The sequence below is a fragment of the Hirundo rustica genome, chromosome Z (genome assembly GCF_015227805.2).
Source record: "Hirundo rustica isolate bHirRus1 chromosome Z, bHirRus1.pri.v3, whole genome shotgun sequence".
Lineage (NCBI taxonomy): Eukaryota > Metazoa > Chordata > Aves > Passeriformes > Hirundinidae > Hirundo > Hirundo rustica.
The window spans coordinates 7,225,316-7,246,096 of record NC_053488.1 but is presented as its reverse complement, the minus strand read 5'-3'; the positions used below and the strand labels follow the sequence as shown (position 1 = coordinate 7,246,096).

The 20,781-nt window shown below is 40.8% G+C and overlaps 1 long non-coding RNA gene across 1 annotated transcript; it reads left to right on the top strand.

Moving 5' to 3' along the window:
* The first annotated feature begins 16,227 nt into the window (after positions 1-16,227).
* LOC120765589 (uncharacterized) lies at positions 16,228-20,473 on the top strand. The gene is made up of 3 exons (XR_005704475.2): positions 16,228-16,263; positions 16,432-16,517; positions 18,322-20,473. It is a non-coding gene; the product is annotated as an uncharacterized LOC120765589 (long non-coding RNA).
* Positions 20,474-20,781: the final 308 nt, after the last annotated feature.

Sequence of the window (20,781 nt, the reverse complement as noted above, 5' to 3'; positions counted from 1 at the left end):
AGAAAAAAAAATGGATTTTATCCTTTACTTACCAGCAGCAACGGATGTCTGGCCATTTCCTGGGAAGCAGGGCTTTAGCACATGTAAGTGTTGCATCTTCTGATTTCCCTTGCACCAGGATGACACCAGATTACACAAATCCCATAATATGCTAGCAGTATTAATTATTAGTATTAAACAACTCACTGTAAGGATGAACACGGACTGCAAGAGCTTGCACAATAAAACCATCCGCATCAAATATGGGCAGAGAAAGGGAGGTGTATTCCCTCATCATCTCCACAAGATCGCTCTCCCAGCACAGCAAAGCCATCAATGTAAGGGCAAAGCACAGAGTCACTGTCGTATTAACACGCCCCCAAACTTTGCAAAATAAAGAGGTAAGTAGCTGACAAACCTAGTGTCCTGCAGGGGAGCTTGCCACTTAATAATGATAGCATGCATGATATAAACCTGCCGTTGTCTCATGCCATATAGGGAGCCGAAAAAGAACTGTGGTGGCTTGACCTTGGCTGGATGCCAGGCAGCCACCAACATCTTTACCACTCCCCCTCCTCAGCTGGACAGGGGACAGAGAATAAGATGGAAGACAATTTCTGAGTTGAGAGAATTTTCCGAAAGCAAAAGTAAAAGGTTGCATGCACACAAGCCAAGGGAAAAGACCAAGACTTTATTCTTTAGATCACATCAGCAAGTGATGTCAGGCCACTTCCTGTGAAACAGGACTTCAGCGCTAGTAGCCATTGCTCTATAAGGCAAACATAAGTAACAGATGCCTCCTATTTTTGCTAGCTTTTATATCTTTTATGTTTTATGATATTTATGTATCATATGCTATGAAATACCTCTTTGGTCTGTTTGGGTCAGCTGGTCTATTTGTGTCCCCTTCCAAGGTCTTGCTCACCCCCAGCCTATTGATGTGAGGTGCAGAATGCTGGGAAGACAATGCTGGTGCTGTGCCGGTGCTGTGCAGCAGGAGCCAAACACTGGTGTGTTATCAACACTTCTGTAGCTACCAGTGCAAAGCACAGCTCTGTGAGGGCTGCTGTCAGGAAAATTAACTTCATCTCAAATGGACCCAACACAACCCATCAGTGATACTGTTGTCCTGCTCCAAATTAGAGGAAGCACTGAGGAAATAAAAATTTTCATTAGAATTTGCCAAGAAAGCCAGGGTGAGTCACAACCTTTTTCAAAAGTTACTATGTTGATAAGCATCCTGTCCTTGGAGGCTGAAGTATTTGAGAAGGGCCTCTGGTAGTCCAACTATTCTCTTGACATTACCCAAGCAAACTCTTGTACGCAGGAGGATGGAAGTTATGTCTGAAACTCCTAGAAATTACAAAAAAGCAGGGAATTGTGGCTCAGCTACGATCCTGAAGATGTACCATATCTCTGTTCTTAAGGTTAAGGGTGATATATTCTGTACCTCTTAGATTGCAGCATTCTTTCCTAATACTGTAGGTGGAGGCATCAGATCAAAGCACCTGTGAAATGATGTGAAAAATATTTGATTATACCCCATTCAGAAGTGGCCAAGCAAGCAAGCAAAGAATACATTGGTGGAGAGGATACAGTATCTTTCTCTTGAGTGTTTCAGAGTGGTGGTGGCATTTCCTACTGTGGAGACATTCGAAGTTCACCTGATGTGTTTCTTGTCATCTGCTGAATGTGACAGCATAAAGCCTGGGCAGGGGGATTTGCCTAGATGATCTCCAGAAGTCCCTTCCCACCCTAGAAGAAGAAGAAGAAGAAGAAGAAGAAGAAGAAGAAGAAGAAGAGGAACAGGAAGTAGAAGAGGAAGACGAAGTAGAAGACGAAGAGGAAGAGGAAGGGGAAGAGGAAGAGGAAGAGGAAGTAGAAGAGGAAGGGGAACAGGAAGAGGAAGAAGAGGAAGAAGAGGAAGAAGAGGAGGAGGAAGAGGAGGAAGAGGAGGAAGACGAATCATCAACCCTGTGATTATGTTATTCTGTTAAACCAGATCTTTGGAGAGGAATGTAATCAGCAGGCCAGTTTTGTCTTTTTAATGTGTGAAAGAGAAAACAGTGAAGATGCACCAACATATATCTCTCCCTGCATCTCCAGGCTTAAGAAAGTTCAACATGGATCAAATATTTTTCATCGAAGGATGAGGGTCCTGGTATTTCAAGTGCACTAGTGTAGATGCTGAGGTCTTCTAGCTATTCTCAGAGTATGTAGGGGAAAACTGGTCTGATTTAAAGCAAGAACTCAGTAAACGTAACATTTAGAAGCTGGCTGAAAACAAGTCTGAAATTACTTAGCTACAATTGAGTTTCTGACAGGCATCTTTTCAGGTACAGAAAAGCTATGCCATCAGCTCTCAATAGCTGTCATACTTTGCTAAAATTGTATCCCCACAGAAAGGTAACTGCAAGGAGATAAAAACCCTTTAAAATTGCATCATCAATAAGCATTGAGTAGCCTTCATAGTAGCTTCTGTACTGGGGGACATCCATAACTCTTCATTCATAAAAATACAGACTAGTCTTTTCAGATGTCAGTGAATTGTTTTTGAGGGTGGTTAAAGGAAATACATCACTGATTGCTCCTGCATAAACCAGAAAAAAAAAAAAAAAATTGCATTTTAAGAAGCCTAGATTGCTTGCTGTTTGTGGTGGGTTGTACTGGACCATTCATCACTAAAAAGAAGTGGGTTAGGTAGTACTCAGACTACCTGAGTTGTTGATTTACATGCCTTAAAAAGATGACAATTTTGCAGCAACTGGAAGAACTACTGGCAAGTGCCTCTGAAAAAAAAACCCCAAAGCTTTCTGGAGAGAAGGGAACTGCTACCATGCTGCTGCTGAGGGCATCACACTTCAGCATCTGAGGATCCTGCCACTATCATGGAAACTGCACACCTGAGAGGCCTGGTTACCTTACCAAGAGGGCTGTTGGAAGTAGCAACAAGCTAGCTTATTATATTTATAGACCCAAAGGTTTTTGGGGGTGTGTTGGTTTTGCACAGCCTGGTTTTTGGTTGCAGAAGGGGCCACAGAGGTGGCTTCTGTGAGAAGCTGCCAGAAGCTTCCACCATGTCCAGGAGAGCCAATCCCTGATGGCTCTGAGGATGGACATGCTGCTGGCCAAGGCTGGGACAGTGAGAGATGTTGGTCACGCCTCTGTGATAACAGATTGAAGAAGAAATCAAAGCAAAAGTGGAGACAGAGTTTTAATTCTGGCCAGAGAAGAGGGGGAGGTGAGAACATGTGAGGGAAACAACGTGGAGACACCAAGGTCAGTGGAGAAGGAGGGGCAGGAGCTGCTCCAGGCCCCAGAGCCAAGATTCCTCTGCAAGCTGTGGTGAGACCATGGTGAAGCAGCTGAGAGCCTGCAGCCCCTGGGGATCCACAGGGATGCAGAGATCCACCCACAGCCCCTGGGGATCCATGGGGGATGCAGAGATCCACCCACAGCCCCTGGGGATCCACAGGGATGCAGGGATCCACCCACAGTCCCTGGGGATCCATAGGGATGCAGGGATCCACCCACAGCCCGTGGGGATCCACAGGGATGCAGAGATCCACCCACAGCCCGTGGGGATCCACGGGGATGCAGAGATCCACCCACAGCCCCTGGGGATCCACAGGGATGCAGGGATCCACCCACAGCCCCTGGGGATCCACAGGCATGCAGAGATCCACCCACAGCCCGTGGGGATCCACAGGGATGCAGGGATCCACCCACAGCCCGTGGGGATCCACAGGGATGCAGAGATCCACCCACAGCCCCTGGGGATCCACAGGGATGCAGGGATCCACCCACAGCCCGTGGGGAGGTGCCCGTGCTGGAGCCGTGGATCCCTGCAGGAGGAGGCCGTGGTTCCTGTGCCAGGCTCGATGGAGAGAGGGGGCCCTGCTTCCAGGCTGGAGCAGCCTGTCCTTGCAGGACTGCACCCGTGGAAGAGTGACCCACGCCGCAGCAGTTTTGGGAGGACTGTGTGCCCGTGGGAGGGACTCACACTGCAGCAGTTTGGGAGGAGTGCTGCTCGTGGGACTGGAACTGTGCTGGGAAGGTTCCCAGAGAACTGTCTCCGTGGGAGGGACTCCATGGTCTCACAGAGGAAGGACTCCTCTCCCTGAGCAGCGGAAGAAAACCTCGGGTGATGAACTGACCAAAACCCCCAGGCCCTGTGTCCCTGGGTGTCAGTGGGAAGGAGGGAGGTATTTGGGGGAAAAGGTGTTCTTTAGGAACTTATTTTAGTTCTCATTATCCTTTTCTGATTTTGTTACCAATAAATTCACTTCATATCTCTAAGCTGAGATTGTTTTTCCTTGGAATGTTTTCTCCTGGCTCTTATCTCAACTCATGGATTCTTTGTTAAATTTTTCTCTCTCATCTGCCCAGCTGTGGCAGGGGAAGGGTGAGCAAGAAGCTCTCCTGGGTGCCTGGTGTTCGGCCAAGTGTCAAACCATGACAGAGGGCCACAAGAGTCCTGTCACTAGTGAGCTGAAGTTAGGAATTCAACTGATGTCCTATTTCTTTGTAAGAAGTGGGTCAAGTGCCAGAACTTTTAAGGCAGGGAATACTTTGAGTCATTGCTGTCCCTGGGCAGTGTCCAAGCAGTGATATTTAATAAAATAATGAACTAATAATCCAGCAAAGGGTAGGTCTGCAAATTTCCAGGAGTTTTCTGCTTTTTCTTCCTAGTAGTATCATTTCCCTGAGCCTCTATTTGCTGGTTTTATCAGTGTGATTTCAGTTCAGACTGATGTTGGGAGAACAGGGAAACTATAGAATCCAAATCTGGCAGAAAAGGTGACCTGCCTAGGCAGATCCATACATAATAAATGCAGAACTGAGCTGGTGATGGGATGAAATCCTGTGAAACTGCACATATACATTTACTGGCACATGCGTGAGGTAGATTAGTAATTACCAGGTGTAAAAGGTTTGAATAACCTGAACCTTTGCAAGGTGATCTCACCTGAGGCTGTCTGAATTGTCTTTTGCATGCTGATGTTGTGAACAGGAATAGAAATATTCCTGTAAGTGTTTATACAAGCATTACAGCACCTAATCTGAGACTCCTGGGGCATGCTGCAGGCTAAACTGAAATTATACCCATCTGGATTTGGATCCTTGAACACCTCGGATAAAGTAGCTTTAGCACAAAATGTTCGTGAGAGACCAGGCCTCATCTGGGAAGCTTGGTTTAAGGTTTGATGAATTCCAAACACCTGCTGTGGAAAAGTGATTTCTGCCTGAATACAAGACTATAGAGTTTCAGTTAACCAGTTAACTCAGTTAATGCAATCTCTTTTGGCAACTGAGATGAAAGAGGGAGGTAATTCAACAGTGTGCTTCAAAGAACTGTAGCATCAGGATTATGTTTAGGTGTCCTGAAATTGCTATTAAGTATTGTGCCTAACAGCTGTGCTGGATAAGCATTTTCAGTCATTTTCTGTTGATAGTATGATTCAAATTTTAGTGTGGGCAAGCCAAATAGCAACGTCTATTTGTTGTTGGTTGGAGTCCTTTTTTCATTCTGGCAGAAGTTTTAATAGTGTTTCTGCGATTCTGTTTGTGTGAAGTGAGACAAGAAACCGGCTGCACTGTGGCTGCACTGTTGGCTTTATGATGTTTTAGCAGCAATGAAACACCCACCTCAAAGCATACTTTCTAGTAATAGTTTTATCTGCACTTGAGATTCTGGAAATGCCCATCCCTAACAACTTTGATAGTAAACCTTTCAGGTAGTTTCCAAAGACAGGGAATAGCATTTTACAGCAGAATCAGTGAAGCTACAGTGCATGGGATAGCCCATCCATTTTATGGAGGACAACTGTTTGCTTTGGGTATTTATGCCGGCTCTAAACTAAAGAACTTTCTGCAATCAAGTGTTATTGCAGTTGTACAACACGTGGAGTTATTACTGTATGGTAAGCTTTACAAATGTGTGATGAACTGAACATGTAATGTAATCCCTTGCTTACTGCTGAGGGGGCATGGTAATTTAAGTATAGATCAATTCCTTTCCTTTAAAACAATCGTCCATGAAAGTTAATCCTCTTCCTTCCAGCCAAACAAATAAGTATGCAGACAAGGTCAGTTTGTCTGTTCAAATAAAAGGCAGAATTAATATAATGTTGATAATACTCAAGAATCCCTCTTTGTAAGATCAGATGATGCAAAACTAAATTGCATTAAAAGTATCGGTAGTCTTTGTTGTGGATAGAAAACATTTTTCAGCAAGAGAGAAAATTGGAACACTCCTTTCTTGGAAGCTGGATGATTTGGGAGTGGTGGTTCTTGCTGCTCTTTTAGTGGTTGACAAAGCAATTTGTCAACTTGTTTGTTTAATAGAAACATTATTCTTACCTGGTCTATGCAAGTACATGGTGATACAGAAAAGTATCCTGATGACTGAAAGAACAATTTGGAACTTTGATAAGCACAAAATTTTCTTTGAAAAAATTTCTTTTGTCTTAGGTGTAAAAATACAAGAAATATTTCTGACATTAAAAAATATATATATTTTTTATGCTTAATATCCCATTATTTAAAAAAATATCATTTTATCAAACATTTTCCAAAAGTCTTTTTTCTTAGGGGACAAGAATGAAAAACTGTGGTCATAAGTAATTCCTGCAGAATCTCAAAATGTTTCTCTATAAAGAAGACGCCTGCTTGGCTCTGAATACATTGTATTGATGTCTGCAGCAATATCAATACTGCAGTGGAGTGTTGAAAGAGATTACTCAAGAGAAGAGGAAGCAATATGTTTAGCCACATCTACAATTCAACTCAATTGAGAACATTTGGAACTAGGAAGGGTAGCCACAAACCACAGAACAACCATCAAGTTACAACAGATAAAATACCTACACAAATCTTAAAAATGGAAATTATAGTTCCTATGGCAGATAATACAATATGCCTTCTGGTTAATCAGTGGAACGTATGACAAAAGAACAGTTCAGATGTTTTGAAGGTGTCATCTTTTCCCCTGACACACTGATAGATCAATCTCTCTGTCTGCAAGATCAAACAGGCTCGTGCTAAAATGATTTGAATGTATGGAAAACAGTTTATTTGAAGAATTCTGGATTGCCTTTTGTATGAAAAGAGTGTGTTCAACACCACTTAGCTTTTGGCCTCTGTATTGGGTCTGTATGGGGTTTGGTAGTTGGAGTGCTGCAGAGGTTGGCCTCAGTGAGAAGCTTCCCCTGTGTCTGCTTGAGCAAGTGCCAGGTGGCTCTGAGGTGCACCAAGGCTGAGCCCATCAGAGATGGTGGCAGCACCTCTGGGATAATAGATTCAAGAAGGGGGATAGAACTATGCAATAGCAACAGCAGCCCAAGAGAGGAGTGAGAAGATGACAGAGAAAAGGCTCTGCAGACACCAAAGCCAGTGGAGAAGAAGGAGCAGGAGGTGCTCCAGGCATTGGAGAAGAGATTCCCCTGCGGCTCATGGTGAAGAATATGGTGAGACGTCTGTGCTCCTGTATCCCATGGAGATCCATCATGGATCAGGGATCCACCTACCTTCTGTGGAGGATCCCATGCTGCATGTGGATGCCCAAAAGAGGCTGTAACCCCTATGGGAAGCCTATAGTGGAGCAGGTTCTGGATAAACCTATGGGTCCATGGACAGAGGAGCCCACACTGTATCAGGTTTGCTGGCAGGACTTGTGTCCCCATGAAAGAGCCCAGGCTGGAGCCATGGAGAATCCAGCGATTCTTGAAGTATTGCACTCAGTGGGAGTGAACCATCCTGGGGCAGTTCAAGGCCTGCAGCCTGTGGGCATGATTAATGCAAGAGAAGCTCACGAAGGACTGTCTCTCGTGGGAGGGACTCCCACACTGGAGTAGGGGAGGAGTGTGAGGAGGAAGAAGTGGCAAAGCACTTTGTGTTGTACAGACTGCAGACCCATTCCTTGTTCCCCTGTGCTGCTGAAGGGCAAGAGGTAGAAAAGATCAGAGTGAAGTTGAAACCAGTAATTAGGGAGAGGTGAGGGGAAGGTATTTTTAGTTTTGTTCTTACTTCTTATTTCCTGCTATGCTCTGATTGGCAATAAATTAAATTAATCTTCCCAAGCGGAGTCTATGTTATCTATGATGATAATGGGTGAGTGATCTCTCCCTCTCTATACCTTGACCCACAGGTCTTTCATCATATTTTCTTCCCCTCCATCAAGGTGAGGAGGGGCAGTGATACAGCAGCCGTGGTGGCCGCCTGGCAGATGAGATCAACCCACTGCAGCCTCTTATTTTTCTCATGTGTAATCCATGGCATATCCCATAAATGTTTAAGCTGTTTTTTCTCTGGTGTGAGGGAGGAAAATTGAGCACTTATGAGTCACTTGTATTTCCAGTACGTTTCCGGGCCACCTGACCCGTGCAAGATTCTGCAGGGTTTGTGTCATTGCATTTATGTTGGCTGAGATGAGCCAAACAGACTACTGTAAGCACAGCCAATGCTGTCCTTGTGTCACAGTTTGGATTGTAAAATTTCTAAATACTTTTCTCTAAAAGGCCAAGAATATGTTGAGTAATGGACCTAAATGGCTCAATTACATGATTAGGGGGTTAGTGTGACATTTCTATCCAGCACCAGATTTAGCTCAGACCTGGTAAATTTAATGCATTAGCATGACAAAAATCTGCACTGATCCAAGAAAGCATCAGGATTTGTTTGCAATGTTTGTGACTTCAAAGATGGCTTACCAAACAAGGAATTTTATGTCAATGAAGGCAATACCTTCTGGAAATGTCAGGGAGTTTGTCTTTTCCTGTTCCATTAATCTTTATTGCTTTCTTTATTTTGTTTACAATTCTAAGAAGTATCAATTATAAATTGTGATTTATATTTATAAGAACATTGTCATTTTTTTCCACCAAGGTATTATGATGTGTATCATTCCTCCCAGCTTTCATACAGGTCAGGGAAGACCAAGAATAATCAGTGATCTTTATTACTTGTTCACCCTCTCAGAGGTGTCCAATTCTGTTTAAGTCACTTGCTAGCCTCACCACAGAAACTAGAGTATCTCCAGCGTATTTGCAATGACCATGCTATTTCAGATTTACTCTTCTAAATATCCAACATGCTTATGTTAAAGCTGCCTCATATAAGTCTGTACAGGGATCAGTCACAGCTCTGACTGCAGTGTAGACATACTTAAAGCCTTTGATGAGAAAATTTGGGTTTGGTTACCACAAGACCAACAGAGCATGCTAAAACAGGCAGAGCTGGGACAGAAGCTAAAACAGAAAGTAAACATCAGTACTGACAGTCTTTATAAAAAATACTCGACTTCTTTGGTACTTACTAAACACAGCTATTTTCCTAGGCATTTGGAAATTCTGTCATTTTGTAAAACACAAGTCAACAGGTTAAAGTTCAAATTTTACCAGCTTTTCAGCATAAATAACTACTGCTAGCAGTGGAAGTTTAGTAGATATGTGTTCCAGCATTTTGGGACCCAGTGAGATTAGAGACCGTTCAAGACAGAGGACAACCTGCTGGGCAAAGAAATACACTTGAGTGAGAAACTCTCGCAACAAAATTCTCCAGATTACTGTTGGAACACTCCACACAACAGCACAAGCTCATGTTATGGAGGGAAAGGTCACAGCTATGCTGTTGATGTTGCAGTCAAGGCTTCCTCCCGAGGGTTCATATCAAAGCATGTCAAGATGAGACATCTGCATGTAGGAGATCTAAGGTGTTCCCCTCTATGCAGCAGTAGAAGGCCTGACATTTAACTTGACTTACCAACGAAGTTCCCATCCTGATTAAACTTTTCTGGAGAAGTATTGGATAGCATCAGCTGCTGTCTATAGAGATAGCTACACCCACAGCTGCTACATACTTGAGTCTGATCCAGTTACACAGCATGGAAGAAACAGATGGTATCTTCATCTGGTTCCATCTTCAGATAAATTGCCATGTGATCCTCCTGCCTTGGAAAGCAGGACAGTCCTGCTAAAAAGAAATACAGATCTTCTGCTGAGCAGCCTCCACGCTTCCCAACAGATGGATAAAATCCCTCCTCAAATTCAGATGATCAGATTTTGAAGAGTAATAAAGTCTGAGAGAGATCATACAGATCTATAATTTGTGATTTTAATTAAGTGGTGAAGGAGGGAGAGGAATCTTGATCAGAAGTTTAAATAATGCTCAGCATTTGTAGGGGGTGGTTGTTTCTTTGAGTCTTTATTACTTTCATATAATTGCTGGTGAATACATTATCTGAAAGAAAATCAGCCTTGCAACTAAGAAGCAGCAGCTTTCTCTTTCAGAAATAATTATTTTTCCCCTCAAGCAGTATCTCAAACTCTGCACAGAAATCACCTTCTGATTGTGGGCCCTTTAGAATAGAAACAATGTCCATATTACTTTATAAAGTAAATTAAACATGGCCTTTTAAACTCAAATTGGAAGGTTACCTATATCAGATGGTGTGCTACTGTTCTGTAGCTCATTTAATAAGTCTTACTATTTTCAGTTCTTACATTTATGCCTCAGGCAAACAATTTAGTTCTATGAGCAATAGAATGTTCAAAGCTATTTTCTTACAGATTTATGTTCTGTAGCCTCAGTTCTATGTCCTAACTCACACAGCACTCCCCAGGGTGACATCACACCTATGTAAGCATTGGTACGTTCTCTGACTCACCCAGAGCTACTTTAATACAGATACATGTGTCTTAGTTGGTCAGTCAGCTGATACAAAGCATACGCTCTGCTTATAAATTTGTATTGTAATGGATTTTTAATTTTTTTGAAACTTAGAAAAAATTCATTTACCCATTGACACTTCATCAGTGAAACCTCTGATGACCTCTTGGCGTCTTATCCAATCCAAATAATTTTGTGACTCAAATGGTTAAAATTAATTTAACTTTGGATCCTTCCGCACTTAAGACTCATCCAATATGAATTATTTTGCAATTCAAGTGAAAGAATTGGCCAGCCCATTCAAGTATTATTAGGTGTGGAGTGGCAGGGACACAGAGTAATGGCTGTTGATTGTGTAAGCCTTGTTTTCTCAGACACCCAGCTGTGGGATGCAAGACTCCCATTTCAGTGTTGCTAGCTCAGGCTCTGCATCTCATATTACCAAGGCTTACTTTCAGCATCTGTTTAGTAAATTTGTTTCATACCTGACATTACTAAAATGAAACCTAATGACTCTGTAAGTTATTACACATTCTAACAATCACCAGTTTGCTTTTAACATAACACAGCATGCATATTTTAACGTGATATAGCATACGTAAGAGAATTTCATAAAACCCCATTTTTTATTATGGTATTGTATATTTGCTTTATGACTGTGATGTTTTTTCCTTTTGCATGGAAACTGGTCATCCACAGGAATAGCTTTTATTAAAGATTTGTCATGTGCTTATAATTAATTACCAGCTGACACCTTTTCCAGCCAGTCTTTGTTCCTAGAATTACATCATATGACAAACACATCACAACATCCTTTGCTGTTGATGCAAGATGTAAAGAATTCAGGTTTGTTATTAAAGTTCCTGTTGCTGATTTCTTGTCATCATACCACGGCAAATCTTTCATGTTTAATTGTATCAAAGCTATATTCTGTATGTTTATTCCTTTTGGAGATACTCAGATTGTTATAATCATAGCTATGTTAAAAAAAAAAAAAAAAAGAAGAGACTAACAGTAGTTAAAATGAGTGAGACATGCCTTTTAATAGACACATATAGGTGGAGAAAACAGTGGTTTTTTAAAATACTGTTCACTGGTACCATCAGCAGCTGCTAAATTCTATTACTTTCCCTTTACACTGTCTACAGGAGTAGTACAGACTGGTTTTTTCTGATTATGTAATTTTCCATTTGTTGATTACTGAAAGATGGCCGTGCTTATTTTGCCTGGTAATTCCTTGTTTGTTTACCAACACAGAAAACTCATTTATGCACTGCATTAATCACTCTGTTTCTGCTTATTTTAAATATGACTGGTTCCTCTGTAATTAACAACTGCAGTTTTTGTAGTGGCTTCCTGTTTTCTGTAAGACTCGATGTACTTTAACCATTCTGTATTTTGACAGTTTTCAAAGTTTTGAATCCATCTGGCAGAAATGGACCGACCGAAGAACTTCGTCAGTTGCAACTAACTCAAGTCAGCTGCATTGCATTCTTTATTGGACATTGCAGAGGAATTTAAACATCTCAAATCAAGCATTTCTATCCCCTCATCTTTTGTTTACCTTTGCTCCAGTGAGATACTGATCATTTCTTTATGAGAACGAGTGTTTCCCTGGTGATCTCATCAGTAACAGGAGACTCCCCACTTGCTGCTTTTGTTTAGCACCCTTCAGTTTGATTTCACAGATTGCATTTGTAATTTTCCTGAGAAATCTGAATGCTGCCAAATCTATTTTATATGGCAATGAAAGTGATTTTTTACTGAAGGATGTTATTTTTGTGTAACTTCAGAATCTTCAATGCCATTTCCCTCATTGAAAGTTTACCTTCAGTGTGGTTGATTCATAATTCCTTATTACATCTAGTGAAGTGTAAGTATCCACAATCTGTCAAATCTTCATTGTTATTACACTAATATTTTACTGAAATTATGTCCGTACCTTCATTATTCTGAATTGTCTCACTGACTTGAAAGGAGCATCATCCATTCCAAGCGGTACGGCAAATATTCCTGCTATTTCTCCTGTCATGTTTGGAGTCATAGCAGGCACCACAAAGCAGGGAAAGGGATCTGGGAAAAGGCTGGTATTGAAAAGGCAACCTGCAACTGGGCCCACAGGTGGTGGCAGCATACTTCTTTTGTGGAACAACTACCAAGCACTTAGCTCTAGTGCAGTTTGACCACAGCTTTTAAGTGGCTGCCTGAACAGAACTCAGATACTGCTACTTTTCTTGCAAGATCAGGAGCTATGTCTGGAAGGGTCTGTAGAACATCTGTTCTCCCAGAACATAATCCGCTGCAGGTAACTTGCACCTTGCCGGGTGACTGACCAGAAGCCCCTGCCATCTCTTTCCTGATGTGTCCAACAACAGAGATTTCTCAGGCTGGTTAGGTACACTAGTACACCACTGAGTTTTCTTTGTGATGGGAAGACGTTTCCTTGTCTGTGACTTACATACCTTCTGCTGTTTCAAAACTGGGTGAAGTGCTTTGGTTCTGTGTTTGGCTGGAACGTGTGAAAGGGAATAGTAAATCAAGAGAATGGATGTCTAGGAGCCCGGCATGTATAGAGAGTCTTTCCAAGGAAAGTGTCTACACAAAAGACAACCTAGAGGGGTGCTGTATAAAGGATTGGAGATGCTGCAGTGGCTGCTGAGGCCAAAAAGGAGGGGTAGAGCTGCAGTGTAGCAATTATACTTTACCTGTAAACCAGAATCTTGAAGGCAAGAATATGAACAGTCCGAGCTGTAAAAAGGCCTTCAGGCCTCATTTTGTGCTGTCTCAGATTCATATAAGCAAAAGTGAAGACTCTGAGTCTTAACATAAGGACTGACTTTCACTTCAGTAACAGATACCAGGAATGAGCAGCTTCTTGCCTAGGGAGAGCAGACGTGGTTGAGGCTCCTAAGGCAGCAAGGATAGGGGGGTAGCCCAGGGATTGGCAGCTAAGCTGTGAGAGGAAGAGCGCTAGGATGAAGGAAATAATGAAGAAATAATGGCACAGTGTTTATAGAGTTTGCTCTGAGGGACAGAGACATGATAGTGACATCCTGTATTAATTACAAACTTTAAGCCTGTTTTACTGGAACAAATGAGTCAGGACAGTCAAAGGTATTTTTTTATATGACCCACTGCACGTACAAAGTAATTAAAGTCTGGTCATTCAGAGACGCCCAAACATCTGTCAACAAGCACTCACACTTAAAAAAAAAAACAAAAAACAAACAAAAAAAACCACACCAGCCAAATCCCAGAAGTTTAAACCTTTATTCGCCACAAAGAAAAAAAAAGAAAAAAAAAAAAAAAAGGGGCCAGGAAAGCAGCTGAAGGAGATTTTAATCACATTTCTAACATCCCTTCTCCATAGTTGCAGTAGTGGCTGTTAATTTTGTTTTGTATTTATTTTATAATAATGGAAACTGTTGTATTTGGCAGCCTTTTAGGTGGTATTAAAGATGGTAGTAACTGTTCTTTTTGGGTGAAGAAATAGCTAGAGTTGATATTATTACTTCTGTGGTAAAAGCCTGAATCTGCCTCCTCAATGATGAATCAGGAGATGCACACACAAAGAGGAAAAGGGAGGAAAAAAGCCAAGTTAGAAAATATATCTTCCGTTTCTGCTTTGACTTTCATTTATGGCATTGTTGTTAGAGCAGACAGCGACTTCAAGATTTGGCTTTTATGAGCACTGAGCTGTTCAAAAACATTGTTTTATTCTGCCTGTTTCAGACTTGCATCAGTGCTGCCAAAAAGAGTGATCTGGCCAAATAAGACTTAAGCTGAAGACACAGACAAGAAGACCAGAACGAAAAAGATCAAAAAAGATGCTGGGGAATAAAAGAGGCACCAGGAAAAAGATGTGACAGCAGGAATGCAAGTTGTCTTCCAGCAGCTGCATTTGCTGAAACTGGAGGAAGAGTCAGTCTCATGCACACACCAGGCACTGGGTGTTTCTTAGGACTGAGTAAAGAAGACCTAGAGGGGTCACAGTGGATGTACTTGTTTGCCACACAGCTTTTTCATGGTGCTTGGACAGGTTCCTGGAGACCTTTCTAGCTTTAATCTTTTCCAGCTTTTGTAGATAACAGCATTTGACTATTTGCTGAACACTGATGCTTCCTGACTATTATTTCCTTATCTGAGCTTGTCTCAGAGCAAATGCCTTTGGGTATCAGATAATCTGAGCTGCTATTCCTACTACAGTTTGAGACCCACTCATAACTCTTTGAAACCCATGATTTGCAGTGCCGCTGACTGGTTATTTTTTTTTTTTTTCTTTAAACTACCATTACACTTTTATTTGAGCTGGAATTAATACAGGGTATACATCAACTGGCCCTTATTAACCATTGTTTTCCTTACCTTGGGAGGAAATATTAATTTTATAACATACAATTTTTGGGAGATTTGGGTTGGAAAGGACTTGCAAGACCATCTAGTCTTGACCCTCTGCTGTGGACACTGACACCTTCCTCTAGACCAGGTCACTTGAAGTTCCATTCAACCTTGGCTTAAACATTTAAAGGGATGGGGAATCTACAGTTTCTCTGGGCAACTTGTTCCAGTGTCTCACTAATCTGGCTGTAAAAAAAAAAATCAACAAAACAAAAAGGACATGAAAGCTTATTCAGTTTTCTTTAGTTGTGTCTCTTTTAGGACCAAATAATGTTTCTACCTTCCTTTTCCCTACCTGGTGTTCAAAACAGTTGCTCTGGCTGGACTTCCACACAGGATGAAAATCTCTGCATTTCTCTTAAGCCAGTAGCACATGTGCTCTTCACTTGCATTTAATATATTTAATTTCCCGTCCTGCAGTCTAATAAGTAGTTCCCATCACATTGGTTGCGTATTTTCTTCATCCCAACAGAGCTGGATTTTTGTACTTGGGGAAACCTGAAACACGTTTCAGCTCCTCAGGCCAGGCCCTTGGAGGGGGGTGCCAAGTGCCAACCTCTTCATTCTGTTGGGTTTGTAGGAGAAGCCAGATGATTTGGTATAAAAGTATTTAAAAAAAAACAAAACCAAAACCAAACCAAAACAAAAACCAACCAAACAAAAAAAAAACCACAAAAAATATACAAAAACACAAAACAAAACAAAATAAGGCCTTTTTTCAATTTTTTTTTTTTTTTTCTTTCAGCTGGAAATAGAAGATATATCTGTGACATTACATGGAAATGCAATCAAAACAGGGTTTGTGCTTTTTGTTTCTTTTCTTTCTTGGAGGTCAAAGGAAAATATTTTTATTTCATTTTGAAAATGGAAGTTTTGGAACCTTTTAAATAATATAAACATTTTTCTTGTGAAATACTGAGCAGTTTCAAACTTATTTTGCTGTAATACTATGACTTGTAAAGTGCAAAGAAACAATGGGAGCTCTTATGCCTTCCATGTAGAAGACAGAAGGGTTTGGGGACCTAAGAGCAATTAATTGGTGCCTAAATATGGGCTAGAGACTGTTCTGTAATTAGGTTTTCTACTGCCATGAAAGAAGCAGTTTCTCCAGTTTAGACACCTGAATACATTTTACCACTTAAGAACTCTGTCAATAAGAGCAGCTGCAGCCCAGAGGGAAATGGAAGGTGAAGTTGTGGAGGAGCAGGAGACTGCTGGGTGGGAGCCCGTGGTGATGGGTTTGTTGGAGACAGATTGGTGGCTAAAAAAAGCACTCTAAATAATTTTATCAGACTGTAGTCAATGATGGAGGTGTGAAGCAAGTTAAGAAAAATTAAGATTGAGAAATGGATACTCTGTGATACAAATGTGTTTTCATCTCTACAGCTGTGAAACACAGAGATCCTCGGGGAGGTTACAGTAAATGTGAAAGAGATGAGGAGCACAAAAGCTTTCAGGAGCTGCAGCAAGAGGTAAATAATTTGTTTCACTCCTTCCTCTTGTGCTACTTTCCCTACTTTTCTTCTCTTCCTTATTTAGTTACTATGTTCTTTTTTACTGTCTATCTCCATCATTTGTCATTTGGCCTCCTTTGAGTGCCCCAATTAAAATCTAACTACATTTTTGGATTAAAAAAAAAGAGAAAACAACAACAACAACAAAACACCCTACTACATTTTCCTTAGAGAGTGTAATTTCATTTAAAATGTTTTTGGTTTATGGTAAAATTGAATTAAAAAGTTGACCCTATGTATTAATAATTTCAAGTTGTCTTCCCACTTGCTTCTGAGTATATACATCATAGAGGTCTTTTATTCTAATCTTCTTCCTTTGAAAATTACTAATATTTAAATCTAAGCAACAGTTTCTGTGCCTTTATCTTTGATCAGCTCTTTTCTGCATATTTTTTACTTCAAATTTCTTCCATTTTGCAACTGGCACTGCTCATGACAGGGGTTGTTTTTTATTTCAAGTTACAATTCCCAGTTCCAGTGAGACATTTTGATTCTAATATGGAGTCATCTTTGTGAAAGGGGCATCATTTAAATCTTCTGTAAGCTCTTGCAATTATGACAGGGAGGAAAGTAAATTTTTGAGTACGTTTCAGTATTCAGCACATACATAACTTTGGGCTTTTCCATCAAAATTGTGTTTGGAGCAGCACAGGTACTCTGAAATGCAATTCACATCTTTCTTTTTAACTTCTGATTGGTTTGTTTCATTTGTTTGTTTGCTTTTAAAGGAAATCAAGAAAATTCTGCAATTCATTAGTAGAATATATGTGGTATAGTTTCTTTTCCAATATCGAAATTTCAGACAGTAACATCTCCTACTGTTCTCATTAACACTGTCAGGATGTATGTTCGACAAAGTGAGGGCGGAGCAGGTGAGACTAAAACATCATGCTGGAGGTAGCAATTTTGCTGCTACAGAAGGCAGCAAGATCAGTTTAAATCAAAACTGAATGACAATCTAGTTTTTGTTCAATGGTTTCATATAAAGTACAGACATAAGATTGTTCAACTTTCAAAAATCAAGTAGTTGAAAGCATTCCTTATTTCAATTTCAAAAGCATACACCCAAATCCCAGGAATTTAACTAGTTGCAGATATATTCCAGATAATTTTCTGATTTTAGTTACACTTCCTTTACAGCTTCCCAAATTTTCTGCCTAAATATTGTTTCACCATTTTGGCATGAATAGTTCATCAGTTTGGAAAGTATTTCAGGGTATTTCCACTAAAAGAAAAAAATGAAGATGTAGCAAGGTATTTTATTATGCAATTCAGGGATTTTAGAGAGGTTGAGCATTTTTCTCTGAGTATATTTGAACTCAAGTAGCAGAAACAAATTTCTCTTTTCTCAGTTCCAAGCATTTTTCAGCACAGAGAGCCCAAGAGCTGCTTTGATTTTGTTCACAGTCCTGTTCCTGCCACTCTTTGGCTGGCTGCATCTTGATATTTTTGGGGTTTTTTTGTTTTTTTTTTTTCCCCCCTAACTTGTTTCTCTGTGTCTGCAGAGATTCCCTTCACTGCTGTGTTTGTTAAAAACACATGCTCACTTGTGTGTGAATGCCTACACACACTCACGTACACTGTTCTGTATTCAAATCACTCCCATATATCTGAGCCATTTCCCACACTTGGGGAGATCTCATGGGACCCGACACTTCAGTGGTTGCCCCACCCTCAGTGGCTTAGTCCTTGTGTGACAGACTTGCTGCTATTTTAGCCATTGCTGAATAACCGGGTCCCTCCAAATTGTTTCCTGAAACAGGCTGAATGGAAGATAATTGTTGTGCCAGCAACTTCATCAAAGCGACTGCCTGCGGATCAAAGGCTCGTTCACTGGGAACTTAGCTGATGGAGAGCCACAGAATATTCTTCATGGCAGAATACAGAATATTTCTTATGTTAGGAAATCAAGTAAAACATAGGGCTTTAGTTCTACTACTAGGCTTGCTCTTTAGTGAGCACTGGATTGTCTGAATAAATGCCACGTATTTGAATGACATTTTATAGTAAAAAACTTCAGCTCAGCTTTTCCAATTTTTCCTATTAGGTGTCTAGTGCATTTGATAATTATTTTCATTACTTAATTCTGAAGTGTTATTGAACTACAGGCAGTGCTTAAGGATAGAATGAGGACCCAGGCTGCTGGTGTGCTACCAGTTTACATAGATATGTAGATGGTCACACCGTGTTGAGACCAAGTGCACCCTTACCTTTAAGTTTGCTGCAGGTAGTTCTGCTTTGGTAGACTCTCCCCATGGCTTAAGGTTTTAAGAGTCAAAATCTACTCCATTAGTTTTTCAATTATACTTTCTGCTGGAATTTTAAGAGGCCGTTTTGTAGGTTCTTCTCTTGTGGAACCCTTTTCTGTCAGCCTTTATATATGACACACATTTGAATTGTGTATAGGGAAGTTTCCTTCTTAGCACAGAACGCTCCTTCTGGCTGGATTTATGTTTTCCGCTGGCTCTCGTATGAAGAAGTATTTTTATCACTGCATGTTATAAGATAGCTTGAAACTGCTTAGACAAACAGTTATTTAAATATTTAATTTCCAAAAATTTAGCAGTAACTATAAAATGCATACTAATCCTTGGAGCATGTCTTCTTTTTGGTGGTGAGCTCTATTTAAGTCATATCAGTAAAAGAATCTGTTCCCTTGTGATTTTGCTTTAAAAGGAAAAGGCAAAGTCATACTTTCCATGTAATGATACAATCTGTCATGGTAGGGACCTTGTATGTTATGTATTTATTCACTTATAGAATTTAATTTTAGAAATTCACTTTTAGAACTTACATTTTAGTTTTCTGCAAGGCAATGAGCAGGCAGTTTTTAAATTTTAGGTCAGATATGCCTAGGTAATATATATTTTTTATCTTGTTTCTTTCTAGGTTCTGTCTTTGAGTGCCACTAAAACCTGCATTCTAGAGTTCTGCTTACTTTATCAAAGTCAGAAACCTCTGAGGCAGTGAAGGATTTATTTTATGCCCTGTGTCACAATTTTGTGTTGCCATTGATGATATGAAGTTTAGATGGATATTAAGAAAAAGTTTCTTCATCGACAGGGTTGTCAAGCATTGGAACTCCCCAGGCTGCCCAGGGAAGTGATGGAGTCACCATCCCTGGAGGCCTTTGGAAAATGTGTAGGTGTGGTAATTAGGGTCAGGGTTTAATGGTGGGCTTGGCGGTGCTGGGTTAACAGTTTGACTCAATGATCTTAAGGGTGTTTTCCAGCCTAAATGATTCTATGATCTCCAGGCTGTGTTTGTCTAGATTGTCATTTAGGACAGGACTAGTCTGACCTTTTTGTGTGTGTATGGGAAATGAGGAAGGGTTTTGGATTGCCTTTGTTGCTCCCACTTGTAGAGTGAGTAGAGTATGAAGCGTGAGCAAATGAAAGTAAAACAATGAAGGAGGCAAAGCTGCTACTATAATCTACTGCAGACCTCCTGTAGAGCCACTGCTTTCTATTACAACCTGCTTCTCTGGCAGAGGTGGTGCTCAGGCATTAGCTCCACCCTGGTGAGGTGCCAGGTTATGATACCTTAAGATCTAGCTTTCATATTTTCAGATCCTGTGCTGCCTAGGGATGTAGTCCTGAGCCTCATATTAAGTGTCAGTCAGCTGTCTTCACAGAGCAGGCAGACAAAACAAATCCTTTTCGTGCTGGAGACCAAGGACAACTTTCAATCTAAAAGCACAAACAACAGTGGACGGAAGGGAGGAACAAGAAGGATGGGACCTCACAACCAGGAGCTGTAATTGAACAATTAAACCCCAGTATGCAAATGGACCAAAACTTACAAAAATGTAAGATCTTGTGACCCCGATGCCGTCTTTCTTTTGTGGCCACCCTGGGTGCAGCCTGGTGCAGCCCAAGGTGGATCTTGAACGTTTTACAATAAATATTTTCTTTTCTAGCTTTGTCCAGCCTTTGTTTCAGGTCAGCCTTCCTAAGGCAACAGTTATGTCACAGCAAAATAACATACTTCTAAGAATACTTTTCTTTTCCAGAGTAGTGCAAGAGAAAAATCAGAGTACTATTACCCTCTGATTATGTAATTCTTTTAGTGGAATTATTAGCTACATACTGCTCCTATTGTGTAGGCTGTGTCAGGATCAGAACTGTCCTTTGCAGGTTGGAAAAAGAATTCCTTAGAAGCTAACATGGAAAGAGATTCTTTTCTAACAGTAAGAGAAATTTTCCCGTGGTGGCTTCTGGTT